Consider the following 17,752-nt stretch of genomic DNA (forward strand, 5'->3'; position numbering starts at 1 on the left):
TGCCAATCTCTTCCTTTTCTAGGATATTTGGTCTCTGGCCAGGGACTACAGATGGATCCAGACAAACTCTCTGCCGTCTTAAATTGGCCACGCCCCTCCGGACTCCGTGCTATCCAACGCTTTTTGGGCTTCGCCAATTATTACAGGCAATTTATTCCACATTTTTCTACCATTGTGGCTCCTATCGTGGCTTTAACCAAGAAAAATGCTGATCCCAAGTCTTGGCCTCCTCAAGCAGAGGACTCCTTTAAGCGACTCAAGTCTGCCTTTTCTTCGGCTCCCGTGCTCTCCAGACCTGACCCTTCCAAACCCTTCCTATTGGAGGTTGATGCCTCTTCAGTAGGAGCTGGAGCTGTTCTTCTACAAAAAAATTCTTCCGGGCATGCTGTCACTTGTGGTTTTTTCTCTAGGACCTTCTCTCCAGCGGAGAGGAACTACTCCATCGGGGATCGAGAGCTTCTAGCCATTAAATTAGCACTTGAGGAATGGAGGCATCTGCTGGAGGGATCAAGATTTCCTGTTATTATCTACACCGACCACAAGAACCTCTCCTACCTCCAGTCGGCCCAACGGCTGAATCCTCGCCAGGCCCGGTGGTCTCTGTTCTTTGCCCGATTTAATTTTGAGATTCACTTTCGTCCTGCCGATAAGAACATTAGGGCCGATGCTCTCTCTCGTTCCTCGGATGCCTCAGAAGTTGATCTTCCTCCGCAACACATCATTCCACCTGACTGCCTGATCTCCACTTCTCCTGCCTCCATCAGGCAGACTCCTCCAGGAAAGACCTTTGTTTCTCCACGCCAACGCCTCGGAATCCTCAAATGGGGTCACTCCTCCCATCTCGCAGGTCATGCGGGCATCAAGAAATCTGTGCAACTCATCTCCCGCTTCTATTGGTGGCCGACTCTGGAGACGGATGTTGGGGACTTTGTGCGAGCCTGCACTATCTGTGCCCGGGATAAGACTCCTCGCCAGAAGCCCGCTGGTTTTCTTCATCCTCTGCCTGTCCCCGAACAGCCTTGGTCTCTGATTGGTATGGATTTTATTACTGATTTACCCCCTTCCCGTGGCAACACCGTTATTTGGGTGGTCGTTGATCGATTCTCCAAAATGGCACATTTCATCCCTCTTCCTGGTCTTCCTTCTGCGCCTCAGTTGGCTAAACAATTTTTTGTACACATTTTTCGTCTTCACGGGTTGCCTACGCAGATTGTCTCGGATAGAGGGGTCCAATTCGTGTCTAAATTCTGGAGAGCTCTCTGTAAACAACTCAAGATTAAATTAAATTTTTCCTCTGCATATCATCCCCAGTCCAATGGACAAGTAGAAAGAATTAACCAGATCCTGGGTGATTATTTGCGACATTTTGTTTCCTCCCGCCAGGATGACTGGGCAGATCTCCTTCCATGGGCCGAATTCTCGTATAACTTCAGGGTCTCTGAATCTTCCTCCAAATCCCCATTTTTCGTGGTGTACGGCCGTCACCCTCTTCCCCCCCTCCCTACCCCCTTGCCCTCTGGTCTGCCCGCTGTGGATGAAATTTCTCGTGACCTTTCCATTATATGGAGAGAGACCCAAAATTCTCTCTTACAGGCTTCTTCACGCATGAAGAGATTCGCGGATAAGAAAAGAAGAGCTCCCCCCGTTTTTTCCCCTGGAGACAAGGTATGGCTCTCCGCTAAATATGTCCGCTTCCGTGTCCCTAGCTACAAGTTGGGACCACGCTATCTTGGTCCTTTCAAAATTTTGTCTCAAATTAATCCTGTCTCTTATAAACTTCTTCTTCCTCCTTCTCTTCGTATCCCTAATGCCTTTCACGTCTCTCTTCTCAAACCACTCATCCTCAACCGTTTTTCTCCCAAATCTGTTCCTCCCACTCCTGTTTCCGGCTCCTCGGACGTCTTCTCGGTCAAGGAGATTTTGGCTGCCAAAAAGGTCAGAGGAAAAAATTTTTTTTTAGTAGACTGGGAGGGTTGTGGTCCTGAAGAGAGATCCTGGGAACCTGAGGACAACATCCTTGACAAAAGTCTGCTCCTCAGGTTCTCAGGCTCCAAGAAGAGGGGGAGACCCAAGGGGGGGGGGTACTGTTACGCCGAGCGCTCCGGGTTCCCGCTCCTCCCCGGAGCGCTCGCTTCTCCCCCTCCGCTGCAGCGCTCCGGTCACGTCCTCTGACCCGGGGCGCTGCGATCCTGCTGTCAGCCGGGATGCGATTCGCGATGCGGGTAGCGCCCGCTCGCGATGCGCACCCCGGCTCCCCTACCTGACTCGCTCCCCGTCTGTTCTGTCCCGGCGCGCGCGGCCCCGCTCCCTAGGGCGCGCGCGCGCCGGGTCTCTGCGATTTAAAGGGCCACTGCGCCGCTGATTGGCGCAGTGGTTCCAATTAGGGTTATCACCTGTGCACTTCCCTTTATTACCTCACTTCCCTTGCACTCCCTTGCCGGATCTTGTTGCCTTAGTGCCAGTGAAAGCGTTCCTTGTGTGTCCCTTGCCAGTGTTTCCAGACCTTCTGCCGTTGCCCCTGACTACGATCCTTGCTGCCTGCCCCGACCTTCTGCTACGTCCGACCTTGCTTCTGCCTACTCCCTTGTACCGCGCCTATCTTCAGCAGCCAGAGAGGTGAGCCGTTGCTAGTGGATACGACCTGGTCACTACCGCCGCAGCAAGACCATCCCGCTTTGCGGCGGGCTCTGGTGAAAACCAGTAGTGGCTTAGAACCGGTCCACTAGCACGGTCCACGCCAATCCCTCTCTGGCACAGAGGGTCCACTACCTGCCAGCCGGCATCGTGACACTGAGTTTAGGACAGAAGCAAAGGATATGATGTCACGATTTAGAGAAAGGGGTTATCCCCAATACATTCTCAATAAAGCCTATAGAGACGCAGCATCCAGGCCGAGATCCGAGCTACTCACCCCAAGACTAGGTGCCTCAACTGAACGACAACCAGCTAGGATCATTGCTACTTATGATAAATGTGCAATTCCAATACGGGAAATTATTAACCGTCACTGGGAAGTTCTCAGAATGGATCCTGACCTCCATGACATAGTGGGAATTACACCAGAGATAACGTACAGACGAGGAAAAAGTCTGGGTGACATGTTGGTCCACATGTTGGTCCACAACCACAGGGACAAAACCACAACCCACAGGGACAAACATTGTTGGGGAAACATCAAACCCCACAGGGATGTTTTCAGTGCAGACACTGCCGCGCTTGTCAACACATCTTGAAAACATCAGTAGTCCCATCGACCCCCCCCCACAAGGTTAAACAATTTATTAATTGCTCCACTCCGTATGTAATCTATGTAGCAGTATGTACATGCCCTTTGCTCTACGTAGGCAAAACCATCCGTCCCTTCAAAAAGAGAGTTTTAGAACATATAGGCGATATACGCAATATGCGAGACACATCGGTAGCAGTACATGTTAACTCAGTACATGGAGGGGCAATGAGTGAAATTAAATTTGTGGGGATAGAGAGAGTGATACCATCAGATAAAAGGGGCAATACGGATAGGCTCCTTTTACAAAAAGAGTGCAGATTGATCTACCTCTTGGACTCTGTTGCACCTAGGGGTCTAAATGAGCAGCTGCAATTCTCATGTTTTTTATAATGCGATCTGGCAATAATGTTTGGGGTGATTATCTAGGCAGTCAGGGACGACCTTAGTTAGTCGGTGAGGAGTTATCATCACCTCCACCCCTTGACAGGGTATAACAGGACAGTGTAGGAGGTTCCTGTGCGGGACCGCCCTTTTTAGGGCGGCCACCCCGCCTAGGCATTAGGTCCCCATAATAGGGTCAATTAGGGACAGAGCAGGTTCCCTAGGGCCATGATATATCCCTCCCTCTTATCTATTAGGGAAACACCCCCCCCCTCCTTCTACTTATTGCCATATCGCATGTACTACATTTTTATATATTTTATATTTTTGCACTACAAACACCTGTTTTGGGGCCGGTGGATATTAAGGATCTCCTGGATGTTTGCTTTATCTCTATTTAGAGCTGTTTCCCTGCTTGGTCGGGATTATATCCCTGACCAACTAACGAATCCCTATTTGAATACCTAGGACCGGAAATACACCATTCCCGATCCAATCAGATTTGAGCAACTGATGTGAGAATTATAACTCTATCAGTTTTATAAGTCCCACTATCATAAGGTTGCCTGGCCTCTGTTGAAGAGTCTTTAGTCTATGATACTTACCATTGTGCCATAAACAATGCCGATATCTTTAAACCGTCACCGTACCAGCATCTGCTAAGTATTAATGACAGCGCGTGTATTTGTTTACTTACTGATACGCACGTAGTGCGCCGCGCTGTATAAAGCAGCACTGCGGGCGGAAGTGACGTCAGACGCCAGCTTTCGCCGCAGTAGGCGAGAGGATCCGGACACCTCCGGTACCCTGCTATAGACAGGGAAGCGTCTACACGCCACACAGACCAGCTAACCGTGAGTCCCTCAGTCTGTCTCTGTACAGCACTGAATCTTTCTCCACAGGTATAGATCTCAACATCAGTATCTCTATATCTTTTTTCCACAGGTGGAAACCGGGAACTCTGCTGAGATCTGCTACAGACCATGTGTGACATATTAGTGACCAGTAGGGATAGCCTTTCTCCCCCACAGGATTCACGGATATGATTTCATGTCACATTGTGAATTGGCTCAAACTGAGCAACCTAGTAGGGAGAGTCATTTGCTTCTTCTTTTGCAGGCTCCTTGATCACTAAAAACTGTGTCACTTATCTTATTAGAGGTCTGATTCTTAACAGTATATTAGTTTTACATAGGACCATACACTATAAGTCCTAGTATGTCGGTCTCTATATTTGCTATTATTGTTGATACCTCCTGATGACACCTGCTATAAACCAGTAGGTAGAAACGCGTTGTGGTATATGAAATTGCTCACCCTGTGGTGTTATTCTTATGCGCACCCTAGGTGAAAGGTCAGACTGGGCTGGCTGGGCCCTGCAGAGCCCAAGGACTGACCAGTATTTATTTTGACCGTATCATTATACATCACTTGCCTTCTAGTATTTTATTAACTTTAATTAATTAAAAGTTAAGTTTTATTGCACATCCTGAGCTTGGCTTTCGCTCATATTTTTCTGAATTTGATGCTGGATGCTCCTTATAACCTGGGGAATGCGTGGACCCCAATAATAATTTCTTGTGCTATATCTAAAATTTCAGGGGTGCCAACATTTACAGCCATGACTGTAATCATAGAAACATCTGTCCCAATTCCTTCCCCTTCTCCCTTCCCTCTGCTGTTTTCTATTTCTCCTTGCTCTTTGATTTTTCCTCTGTTTTGCCTTTTGGCATTGGCACTATGTTCTTTTATGATAAACCCCCTGTTGAGGGTTGCCTTGCACTTCCTGCTGACTATCGCCATAACTTGTTTCCAGTTTCTGTTTTGTTTACTTCCCTTTGCATAGAGATGGTTTTTTTGTAGTATGTTTATGCTTAAAATTTGAAAATAAACAAATATATATATATATATATATATTTATATATAGAAGGATTGCACTGGAGAAGGGGATAATAAAGCTTTCCAGATTTCACCATGATCCTTGGCCTGACTGGTGCTGTGTATATATTTATAATTTATATAATCTATATATATATATATATATATATATATATATATATATATACATTGTTTCTGAAAATCTTGCAGTTCACAATCTGATTACTAATCCAAAATCTAACTTGAGACTTTATGTTAAAGATTTTTTTTCCAGTAGTATCCTCCTTATCATCACAGAGAGGAGTACATTGAAAAGTAACAAGTGTTAATAGATAAGGCAACTATTCACAACTGATGATGCTGAGAGTTAAGCCCCCCTTTCTTGTTACATGACCTCTGCAAAGGACACAGTCCAGAATCCTCTCCTATTCTAGGGACTAGCGTTTGGGACAGATTATTGTGTCTATGGGGCTTGCTGTAAAGCACATCTCTGAATGCTGTAAAAAACTGTTTAGTCAACATGGCTGCCCCCATACTAATGTTAAGCAAGCACCAATCTGCTAAATTAGTGCTCATGTAGGGTAAAAATCTGCAGCCTAAAAGGATCCAAAAGTTTTCCCTTCAGGAGAGAGCACTGCTATAAAAGGAAACATATAAATTCCTGTACTAATAACATGTAGGAAATGAAAATAGCAAGCCCAAACTACCTTTGTGTTTCATATACAATAACTCATATTGTGAAGGCACATACGAATCTGAGCTTGTATGTCAACTGTAAGCTGTTGACATTTAAATATGTTAGAACTAGTATCATAACAAAAGCCAAACAAAGAGGGTTTTATTTTCTCCCAGGCCATGCACTTTCTCCTTTGTATGTTCATCTCTTTATATTTAGACCCTTATAAATTATAAATAATGGGGCACTACAGCTCAGAAATTAGTTGCAATGCATAATTTATATATGTGGTCTTGGTGATGTGAAAATGATCATATATATCTTATTGCAAAGTACATCAGAGTTATATATGCTAAATATTTATGAAACCCTATATACCTGCTATGAGAACTTTAAAAAGAAGCTTGTTTCCAGTTGTCATGACAATTGAAGGGTTGGTGTATATGAAGAAAGGACTGGAGTTGTTACGCTGAGCGCTCCGGGCACCCTGCTTACCTTGGTGCGCTCACAGCGTGTGTCCCCAGGCAGCGCTCCGGTCACCCGGTCTCGGCGTGCGCGTCCCCGCTCTATAGGGCGCGCGTGTGCAGGGACTCTTAAATTTAAAGGGCCAGTGCACCAGTGATTGGTGCCTGGTCCAAAGCTGTTAATCTAGGGTTAAAGGTTCTGCTTTGACTTAATTAGGCCTGCACCTGTGCACTGCCTATAAGTACCATCTCCTCCCACAGCTTCCTGCCGGATCTTTGTTACCTTAGTGCCCTAGAGAAAGCGTTTGTGTGTATTCCCTGCCTGTTGCTGAACCTGTTGCTATTGACTACCGCCTGAGAACCGTTGCCGTCTGCCCTGACCTTTTGCTACGTCTGACCTCGCCTCTACCTGATCCTCTTGTACCTTGCCTCATCTCTGCAGCCAGAGAGGTTGAGTCGCTACTGGGTGGAACGACCTGGGGGTTACCTGCCGCAGCAAGACCATCCCGCTTTGCGGCGGGCTCTGGTAAAAACCAGTAACTCCTTAGACTCCGTTCCCCTGGGACGGCCCACGTCATCTCCTCTCTGGCACAGTGGATCCACCTCCAGCTCCTGCTACCTCCTGCCAGTCCGGATCCTGACAGTAAGATCCGGCCATGGATCCCACTGAGTTGCCTCTTCCTAGCCTCTCGGATCTCCTGTCCATTGTGGCCAAGCAGTCGCAGCAGATTTCCCAGCAAGTTCAACTGCTGGCTCAGTTGACTGCCATGTTGCAGCAACTCCTGCCAACTCAGCAGCAACCATCACCTCCGCCTGCACCTGCTTCACCACCACTGCAAGCTGCCATCTCCAGCTCCAGAATCCGCTTGTCCATTCCAGCCAAGTATGACGGTGAACCCAAGCTGTGCCACGGATTTTTGTCGCAATGCTCCCTCCATCTTGTGATGTTGGACGACCAGTTTTCCTCTGAGCATGCCAAGGTGGCGTTTGTAGTCAGCCTGCTTTCTGGGAAGGCCCTGGCCTGGTCTACACCGCTTTGGGACCGCAACGATCCTGCCGCTGCAAGTGTCCAGAGTTTCTTCCGGGAATTCCGGAGTGTCTTTGAGAAGCCAGCCCAGGTTTCCTCTGCAGAGACTGCATTACTGAACTTGACCCAGGGGAGTTCTTCAGTGGGCGATTACGCCATCCGTTTCCCTACCCTTGCTTCTGAACTCTCCTGGAATAATGAGGCGCTCTGTGCCACGTTCAAGAAAGGCTTATCCAGCGATATAAAGGATGTCTTAGCCGCACGAGAAATGCCTACCTCCCTGGGTGACCTCATCCACTTGGCCACCAGGATTGATTTGCGTTTCGCTGCAAGACGTGAGGAACTTCTTCAGTAAAAGGGAAGTGTTCGCCCCAGACGCTATCCTCGTTTGGCTCCTGTCCTCCTGCATCCACCGCAACCCTCTACTGGGCCTCCCGCCGAGGAAGCCATGCAGGTGGATCGGTCTCGCTTGACCACTGAAGAGAGGAACCACCGCAGAAACGAGAACCTCTGTTTGTACTGTGCTAGTACAGAGCACTTCCTAAAAGACGGTTCTCTCCGTCCACCGTGCCAGGGAAACGCGCGCACCTACGTTGGAGAGGCGTTGCTAGGTGTGAATACCACCTCTCCACAGCTTACTGTATCCGTGCGGATTTCTGTATCTTCCAAGACATCCTTTGCTGCCACCGCCTTTCTGGATTCTGGCTCTGCTGGTAACTTCATAGACGCCTCGCTGGTCAGCAAGTTCCACATCCCTGTGGTTCATCTGCAAAAGTCCTTCTTCATCTCTACTGTCCATGGAGAGAGACTTGACGGCACTGTGCAGTTTTGTACTGAGCCCCTCCAGATGGATATTGGAGTCCTGCATTCAGAGAAATTGGAGTTCTATGTGTTACCTCACTGCACCTCTGAACTTCTTTTAGGACTGCCCTAGTTCCAGCGCCACTGTCCCATTCTGGATTGGTCCTCCGGAGAGATCCGAAGTTGGGGTTCTTCTTGTTTCGGCAGATGTTTCCTCCTCCAGGCCTCCCTGAACCATATATGGACTTTGCCATAACTGGTATAGACCAGTATATGGAGGGTAACATTTGTTTATTTAATTCCCTATAGATTCCCTTTTGGGAATCCAAAAATAACCCTTATTTCCCATATACTACTTATCTTGTTAAAATTCAATACTTTATTTGTTTCTACACACTATTTAAAAACAAATAGCACTGTTTCCTTTTTTTTGGTTTATTTTGGTAAGCTGATTTGCTTGCGCAGATGTCTCTGCTAGTGGTGATATATTTATGGTAAAGCAACCCCGTGTGCCTGCAGGTCACACTCGCTAGATTGCTAGGAACAGCAGTGCTAGACTTGTTAAAAACTCCACTCTGCCCCCCTCAACATGTTTCGCTACGACGTAGCGTTATCAAGAGGTAGCGCGCAACTAAGCGTGGATGCGATGTCAGTCATTCTTATAGCCTCTGTTTGTAGCATCACTAATTGATTACAGGATGTTATCTTAGCCAATAGAGTGCGCCTACCAGAAAAGCTCCCCACATTGGACATGCCGTTTTGATTGATGGGTGCTTGCTCAAATCAGAGTCCCACCCCGATGGCCTCCCGGCCAACCGCGTTCTTGTCTAGCGCATTGGCCAATCCCTTCCTTTGTTTATCTACTACGTTTGTATGTGACGTAGACTGCGCGATCTCCGCTGCGCGAACACTCTGTCTGGATCCTCTATCACTTTGTGCATTATCTCGTATGCGCATTCTCGCGTGCGCGAGCTGTTTATTTCTGAGAGGTAGATGCGCAGAACTGTATGCGCGAGCTCTTAGGTTTATTAAGGGAATGGACTCATGTATTGTTACATATCTAATCTAGGTCCCATTAAAGGGATATATACATATTTCTATTATTGATATTAATATCCATCTTAGAGTGAAGAGTCATCCTGTGTCTATCCGGTTTGCCTCATGGATATTGGAGATCTTGATATATAAAAATGACGTGAATTTTAAGAGATGGAGAATTAATGAAGGGAAAAAGGGGGGGGGAAAGGGGGGGGGAAAGGAGGGGGGAGAGGGGGGAGAGGGGGGTAGAGGGGGGAGGGGGGAAAGTAAGGAGGGAGGAGGAAAAGAATCGGGTTGAGAAGGGGGGGGAAGAGGAAAATTAGAGGAGATAATAGGGAAAAGGGGGGGAGGAGGGGAGAAAGGGGGGGGGGAGGGTTGGAGTGTTTGGAATGATACTTAATCCTTTATCAGTTTTAGGTTTCTTTCTCTCTTTTCTTCTCTTTTATTCCTTCTTTTCTTTTTTACAGGATTTTTCTCTACTTTTCTCTTTTTTGATGGATGGATCCCTCTCTCCCATAGGTCTCCACTCATCCGCAGAGAACGAAGATGATGAAGATGGGGAGAGATGGTTCGTTCTCTGCGGATGAGTGGAGACCTATGGGAGAGAGGGATCCATCCATCAAAAAAGAGAAAAGTAGAGAAAAATCCTGTAAAAAAGAAAAGAAGGAATAAAAGAGAAGAAAAGAGAGAAAGAAACCTAAAACTGATAAAGGATTAAGTATCATTCCAAACACTCCAACCCTCCCCCCCCTTTCTAGAAAGCGTTTGTGTGTATTCCCTGCCTGTTGCTGAACCTGTTGCTATTGACCACCGCCTGAGAACCGTTGCCGCCTGCCCTGACCTTTTGCTACGTCTGACCTCGCCTCTGCCTGATCCTCTTGTACCTTGCCTCATCTCAGCAGCCAGAGAGGTTGAGTTGCTACTGGGTGGAACGACCTGGGGGTTACCTGCAGCAGCAAGACCATCCCGCTTTGCGGCGGGCTCTGGTGAAAACCAGTAACTCCTTAGACTCCGTTCCCCTTGTACGGCCCACGTCATCTCCTCTCTGGAACAGCGGATCCACCTCCAGCTCCTGCTACCTCCTGCCAGTCCGGATCCTGACAGGAGTCAGTGGAGTTTGAGAGGAACCTGGCAACACTGGTAAAGCATTTATGTGAAAGAGGAAAGGGGATACACATTTTTTAGCGTTGGTCTTCAGAGAAACCTAATTTCTAAATATTCACAGTAAAAGTAGAGACACCAACTTTTAAAAAAGATTTATAAAAATAATAATAAGAAGACACCTAGGGAACAAGTCTCAAGTGTTGCAAAGAATGCCCAGGTGTTGGAGTGGCCAAAGTCATATGTATTTGACTTACTATGTAGAAAATGTTGTATAAATTTTTTAGTGCAATTTGTACTATTTTTGTTGACTTATTATAGGACATATTATAAAGGACATATATTCTATATGCTTACTCTGACTTATAAAGTTAAAATTTGCCAGTAAAGCACATTTTTAATTAGCATGAAAATCCTCAAACAATAACACAATGGCCCTATTTACTATTGTTGTAGGTTTTCCCTCTATTTGGATTTTATCCAACTGGGATTTTTTACCAGTTTACCTATACAGCATGTCTTGGAAAAATTGTGGCAAACTGCTAAGAAGAGGCATATTGTTCTCCAATTGGGTTTAAACAAAAAAAAGTAAAAGTATAATACACATAAAACATTCAGTTTCCAAATCTACATAATTCTGTTGGATCTAACCACTTTTTAGTGTAGGTTTTAATAATTAATCTGTAGGGTTTTGAGATAAAAACATGGATACATCCACTTTTTTTTATTCAGTTAAATTTGCAATTTGTGGGGTTGTACAAATCTCTTCTTGTAAAGTGTTGCAATTTAAAAAAATGTTGGCACACAAAAATGTGCACCAAAATTGTGTTGCAAAAGTCGACACTAAACTGTTGGGATGACAGTAGTAAATCTGTGCTAATATGGAAATTTATCAAAGTGTCAAACTAGGCATACATTAATGAATTGGCAAAAATAATGGCCAAATGTTCCAAATTCATCATTTGATAAATTGTACCTGTATTTACATAATATTTTGTGTTCGAAAAGACCTCATTAATACATGTGTTGCAGTTCATGACTTCTCTATTTTATGAATGTTTTCTAGACCATTTTCAAAGCTAACCAAACTCAAAGTACCCTGAGTGTGGGCATGGAGGACTCACAAAGACCCACAGCGACTTACATAGACTCACTTATCATAGTCAAAATAACACTTTTATTGTTACTCTTAAAAAAACAAATACACAAAGTATCCACTCATGCTGCTAACCATATATGTGTTAAATCATGTTAAAAACACACTGTCTACCGCTATAGCATAATAGTAATAATAGCACCACCAAGCTCTCAAAGCTGTACTAAAGTAAGAAGTAAAGCTCTCCCTATACTTCTATCTATAGTATATTTCAAGACTGTATAAGAAAAACAAATGAAAACAGATTGATAGCTGCAGTCTGTCTAAACAATGCAACAGACACTCAAAATAAAAAGAAAATAGAACATGCTTCACCATAAATGGCTTTATCAAGGGGCTGCAAACAGTATCTATGAGTTTGGTCCTTTAGTTCTGTGAGTGACATCATTTTAAGAAAAGCCAATCGTCAGAGATACATTGCCTGAAACGACGAGAGCCAGTGCACATGCCAATGATGTCAGTGATCACAGGAGCAAATATGAGACTGTGCCTGGCACTTATTGGTTTCAGGCATAGGCGTGCGCACAGGGTGTGCCGGGTGTGCACAGGCACACCCTAATCACCGCGGCCCACTGCTGCAGGACTTTTTATTTTCTCAATACTAAACCCCAGCCCCACCGGACATCCCCGACATCACCAGCCCGAGATCACCAAATTACTGACCTTACATGCCACCCGGGGCCGCTTTAAGAGCGCGGGGGCTGATGGGTCAGGCGTCAGTGCGCACGGCTGCACATGACGTCTAGGTGACTCATGGTGCGCAGTGCCTGGAGCCCGCACGCGCGCACTGTGTCTGGAGAGCCCGCACAGGAGAGGCCCGCTGCCAGGACAGGAGAAGCCCGGGCCCCCAGCTCTGGAGTCTGGACTGCTGGAGAGGGCGGCTAAGGAGAGAGAGGCCTGCAAGCAGCAGCAAGTGCCGGTAAGTGGCTGCTGGCCTGCTGCCATACATGATGGGGATGTAGTCCTGAACTTTGAGCCTACGTTATGTAGGCTCACAGCTCAGGACTACATCTCCATCATGTATGATTGTGACCGTCTTTTATATGTAGGCTCACAGCTCAGGACTACATCCCCATCATGTATGATTGTGACAATCTTTTATATGTAGGCTCACAGCTCAGGACTACATCCCCATCATGTGTGATTGTCTATTATATGTAGGCTACATATAATAGACAGTCACAATCATACATGATGGTAATGTAGTGCTGAGCTGTGAGCCTCGGCATGTGTGGTGTGGTCAGGGCATACTGGGAGTTGCATGCTGGGAGTTGCAGTTACTACAGTAACACCCAGCATGCCCTGATACAATCTCGGTCTGCTCTGCAGCTGTCCCAAAATTAGTTTTGGGTCAGCGGCAAAACCATAGGTTGTATCAGCCTGATACAGTCTATGGTTTTGCAGCTGACCCAAAACTACAACTCCCATTATGTTGCACTATACTCCTGAGTCCTGGGGAAGCAATGCATTAATTTTGGGACAGCTGCAGAGCTGGGAGTTGCAGTTACTATCTGTAATGCCCAGCATGCCCTAATACAGCTTATGATTTTGCAGCTGACCCAAAACTACAACTCCCATTATGTTTCACTATACTATAATATAGTTTATATGGTGCTACATGCTGGGGGGAGCTGTAGTTTCGTTTCAGCTGCAGAGATATAGGCTGGAATCTGGATCAAGAAATTTCCTTGATCCAGATTCCAGCCTATATCTCTGCAGCTGACCCAAAACTACATCTCCCCCAGCATGTAGCACCATATAACCTATATAGTGAAACATAATGGGAGTTGTAGTTTTAGTCACCATGTATTGTATCAGGGCATGCTGGGAATTGTAGTTGGTAACTGCAAATCCCAGCATTGCATTTCTTGAAGGAATGCAATGCTGGGAGGTGCAGTTACCAACTACAATTCCCAGCATGCCCTGATACAATCTATGATGACCAAAACTACAACTCCACACATCTTGCACTATATAGGAGTACAATTTAGATTATGGTGCAACATGCTGGGAGTCCTAGTTTTGGGTCAGCTGCAGACCCAAAACTACAACGTGCATGCTGCTCCAAGCTTGCTGGGTGCTGCATCACTTTTTCAACCAATCTGGTGCAAAAAAAAAAATTCAATTTGGAATATTCCCCCCTCTGTGCCACCATCTTATAGTAAAAGCGTTCTTCTGTTTGCCAAGTAAAGAAAAACATGAGTTTTACTATTCAGCTTACAATTTTTTTTCAAATCCACATCAAATGCATCCCTATAAACACCAGCAAACATACACACAAGTGGGAGGTCTAGTCAGGGCTGGTGCATGGATTTTTGATGCTCTAGGCAAAACCTAATTTTGACAACCCTTTGGCTCTGCCCATTGAACCCCTTGGCAAATATAAGATCAGGGGTAGAATTAGTCCCGTAAGCCTCATGGTAAATTCTAGACTTGCCCTCCTCCCTGCAATTATAAATATACTGCACCTAATGTGGGGGAACTATATTGCCCCTAATGTGGGGGAACTGTACTGCACCTAATGTGGGCAAACTTTACTGCCCACCTAATGTGGGGGAACTGTACTACGAACCTAATGTGGGGGAACTATACGGCCAACCTAATGTGGGGGAACTGTACTACTAACCTAATGTGGGGGAACTATACTGCCAACCTAATGTGGGGGAACTGTACTACTAACCTAATGTGGGGGAACTATACTGCCAACCTAATGTGGGGGAACTGTACTGCCAACCTAATGTGGGGGAAATATATTTCCATCCTAATGTGGGGGAACTATACTGCCAACCTAATGTGGGGGAAATATATTTCCATCCTAATGTGGGAGATTTATACTGCCAATCTAATGTGGGGGAAGTATGCTGCCAGCCTAATGTGGGGAACTATGCTGCCATCCTAATGTGAATACAAAAATATAAAATTGTACTATTCTGATCCCTATAGCACTTTTATCTTTCTGTATATGGGGATGTATGAGGGTCATTTTTAGTGCTGTGATTTGTAGTTTTTATCGGTACCATTTATTTATTTTTTTGCTTTTTAGATATTTTTTATGGTATTTGAAGTGGACAAAAATGTGCTAATCTGATTAGTGCACTATTACAACTTTTGGGACCCCACTTCTGATTTTGCCCAGGGCCATGCTAAGCCTAAAACCTGCCCTGGATCCAATCCTCCTACACTATGCAAGCAAGAGTGTGTGTGTATATGTATGTATGTATGTATGTGTATATATATATATATATATATATATATATATATATACATAAACACACACACGCGTGCGTTTGAGTTTGTGCTTTAGGGTGCACACCCTAATGCAATAGGCTGCGCACGCCTATGGTTTCAGGTAATGTAAACAATAGATTAAACAAGGGGAATCTATGGAGGATGGATACTGCTATATGACATCTATTGGGGGCATTTGTTTAGCATATATGTCCAGATTATAAAGAATATGTAAACAGAGTCAGACCAACCTTTCTATATATCTGTCCCTGCAGCTTATCTTTATAGGAAAGGAAGTATCTCTCTACTAACCTGTCCCATCGAGAACTGAATGGAGTATTCAGCCTGCAGGTGAATGAATGTAATAACTGCATAGAGCACTCATTTTTATTTTTCTAAATACAGTATTTTTGATCACTTTTTATACCATAAAAAAATTAATAAAAAGCAATCAAAAAGTCCGATCAAAACCAAATGGTACCGATAAAAACTTCAGATCATGGCGCAAAAAATGAGCCCTCATACCGCCCCGTACATGGAGAAATAAAAAAGTTATAGGGGTCAGAATAGGACAATTTTAAACGTACACATTTTCCTGCATGTAGTTATGATTTTTTTCAGAAGTACGACAAAATCAAACCCATATAAGTAGGGTATCATTTTAACCGTATGGACCTAAAGAATAAAGATGTGTTTTTACTGTGAAATTTACTGCGTAGAAACGGAAGCCCCCAAAGGTTACAAAATGGCATTTTTTCTTCCATTTTGTCACACAATGATTTTTATGTTCAAAATTGAAAGTGTTATTATTTTTAGAAGGTGATGAGGAAAAAAACGGAAATGCAAAAACTGAAAAACCCTCCGTCCTTAAGGGGTTAAACTTCCTGTCCCCTCAAAATAACGTAACACACTTTCAGTGAAAGTGTCCAAGTTAGGGCCAAAGCACTGCCTTAAGCCTCTTGGTCATGAAGTTCACCAGAGTTTCACAGGTTGCCACTGGAGTCTTCTTCTACTACTACATGACGACAACATTAAGCTGGTGGATTTGAGGATGCCGCACAGATACTCAACAGAGTTTATGTCTGGAGACATGACTTGACCAGTCCATTACCTTTACCGTCAGTTTCTTTAGCAAGACAGTGGTCATCTTGCAGGTGTGTTTGGGGTCATTATCATGTGTGAATTCTGCCCTTCAGTACAGTCTCCGAAGGGAGGGGATCATGCACTGATTCAGTATGTCACAGTACATGTTGTCATTTATGGTTCCCTCAATGAACTGTAGCACTTGTGTTTATACATAAGTTGTTGCTGCCACACACGCTTGACACCATCTGAACCAAATAGGTTTATCTTGGTCTCATCAGACCACAGGACATGGTTCTAGTAATCCATATCCTTAGTCTGATTGTCTTCAGAAAACTGTTTACGGGGCTATCTTGTGCACTGTCTATAGAAGAGGCTTCCTTCTGGGATGACAGAATTGCAGACCAATTTGATGCAGTGTGTGGTATATGGTCTGAGCACTGACAGGCTGACCTCTCCACCCTTTCAACCTCTGCAGCTGGCAGCAATCATACATCTATTTCCCAAAGACCACCTCTGGATGTGACACTCCATGAGCACTAAACTTCTTTGGTCAACTATGGCGAGGCTTATTCTAAGTGCAATCTGTCCTGTGAAACTGCTTTATGGTCTTGCTCACCATGCTGCATTTTCAGGCTCTTGGCCATCTTCTTATAGCCTAGGCCAGCTTTTTTTCCAGATCTTAAAATTCTTTTTTTCAGATCTTAAGTTCTCTGCCATGAGGTGCCATGTTGAACTTCTAGTGACCAGTATTAGAGAGTATGAGAGCAATAACACTAAATTTAAGAGACCTGCTCCCTATTCACACCTGAGACCTTGTAACACAAGGCTCTGTTTGACTCTTTTTTGTGCCATACAGATCTAAAAAGGTTGGAAGCACAACTGAAACCACTGGGTCCCAATGGATCCCATTGACTTGAATAGGGTCCATCTGGATCCATTATTTTACCGGAGTTGAGCAGGAGAGACAAATATAACACAATTTTTTTCTACACTCAACTCCCGTCATTCTGACGAACTGAGTGATGGAGCTCCATTTACCAGAGCACAACTGCAATGTGAAAAAAAGGGAAGCAGTGCAGCCACTCCCTCGGACTCTGCCTACTTGCCTATCCGCCCTAAACAGCGGATCGAATAGGACAATGCCGGTCCCTTCCTAGGTGAGTGATGGGAGTCAACGTCAACAAAATTAACTACATAAATAGACACAGGTCGGGAAAACATTAGGATGCACAAAAACTAACAGAAATATTTCTAAACAAACACACAAAATTAGTCAAAGTTCACTCGTCAAGTCGGTACCAGGAAATGTCAAAGTACATATATGCAGATACAAGAGAGGAGTCAGGAAGCCAAGGCAAAAGTCACAAATACCAGAAAAACAGAAAAACAGGATAAGTACACTAGCTGCAGGAGAAAACCTCTTTTGCAGGCAAGGTAAGAGAGCACACTGCAGACTTATATAGGCAGCCAGACATGTGCTCTTATCAAGGTCAGCTGACTAGCCCAGACAGATAGGCGTAGCCCAGCAACTAAAACAAACAAAAGAAACCTCAGAACCAATATGGGTTCTAACATATATTAGAACATATTTACAAAAAATTTAGGAGTGTTCTCACTTATATACTGTAAGAAACTTGACTTTATACATGTAGGTGCCAATCCTAAGAGGATTTAATTCAAGGGGATC

Source organism: Hyla sarda, chromosome 3 (genome assembly GCF_029499605.1).
Source record: "Hyla sarda isolate aHylSar1 chromosome 3, aHylSar1.hap1, whole genome shotgun sequence".
In the NCBI taxonomy this organism is placed as follows: Eukaryota; Metazoa; Chordata; class Amphibia; order Anura; family Hylidae; genus Hyla; species Hyla sarda.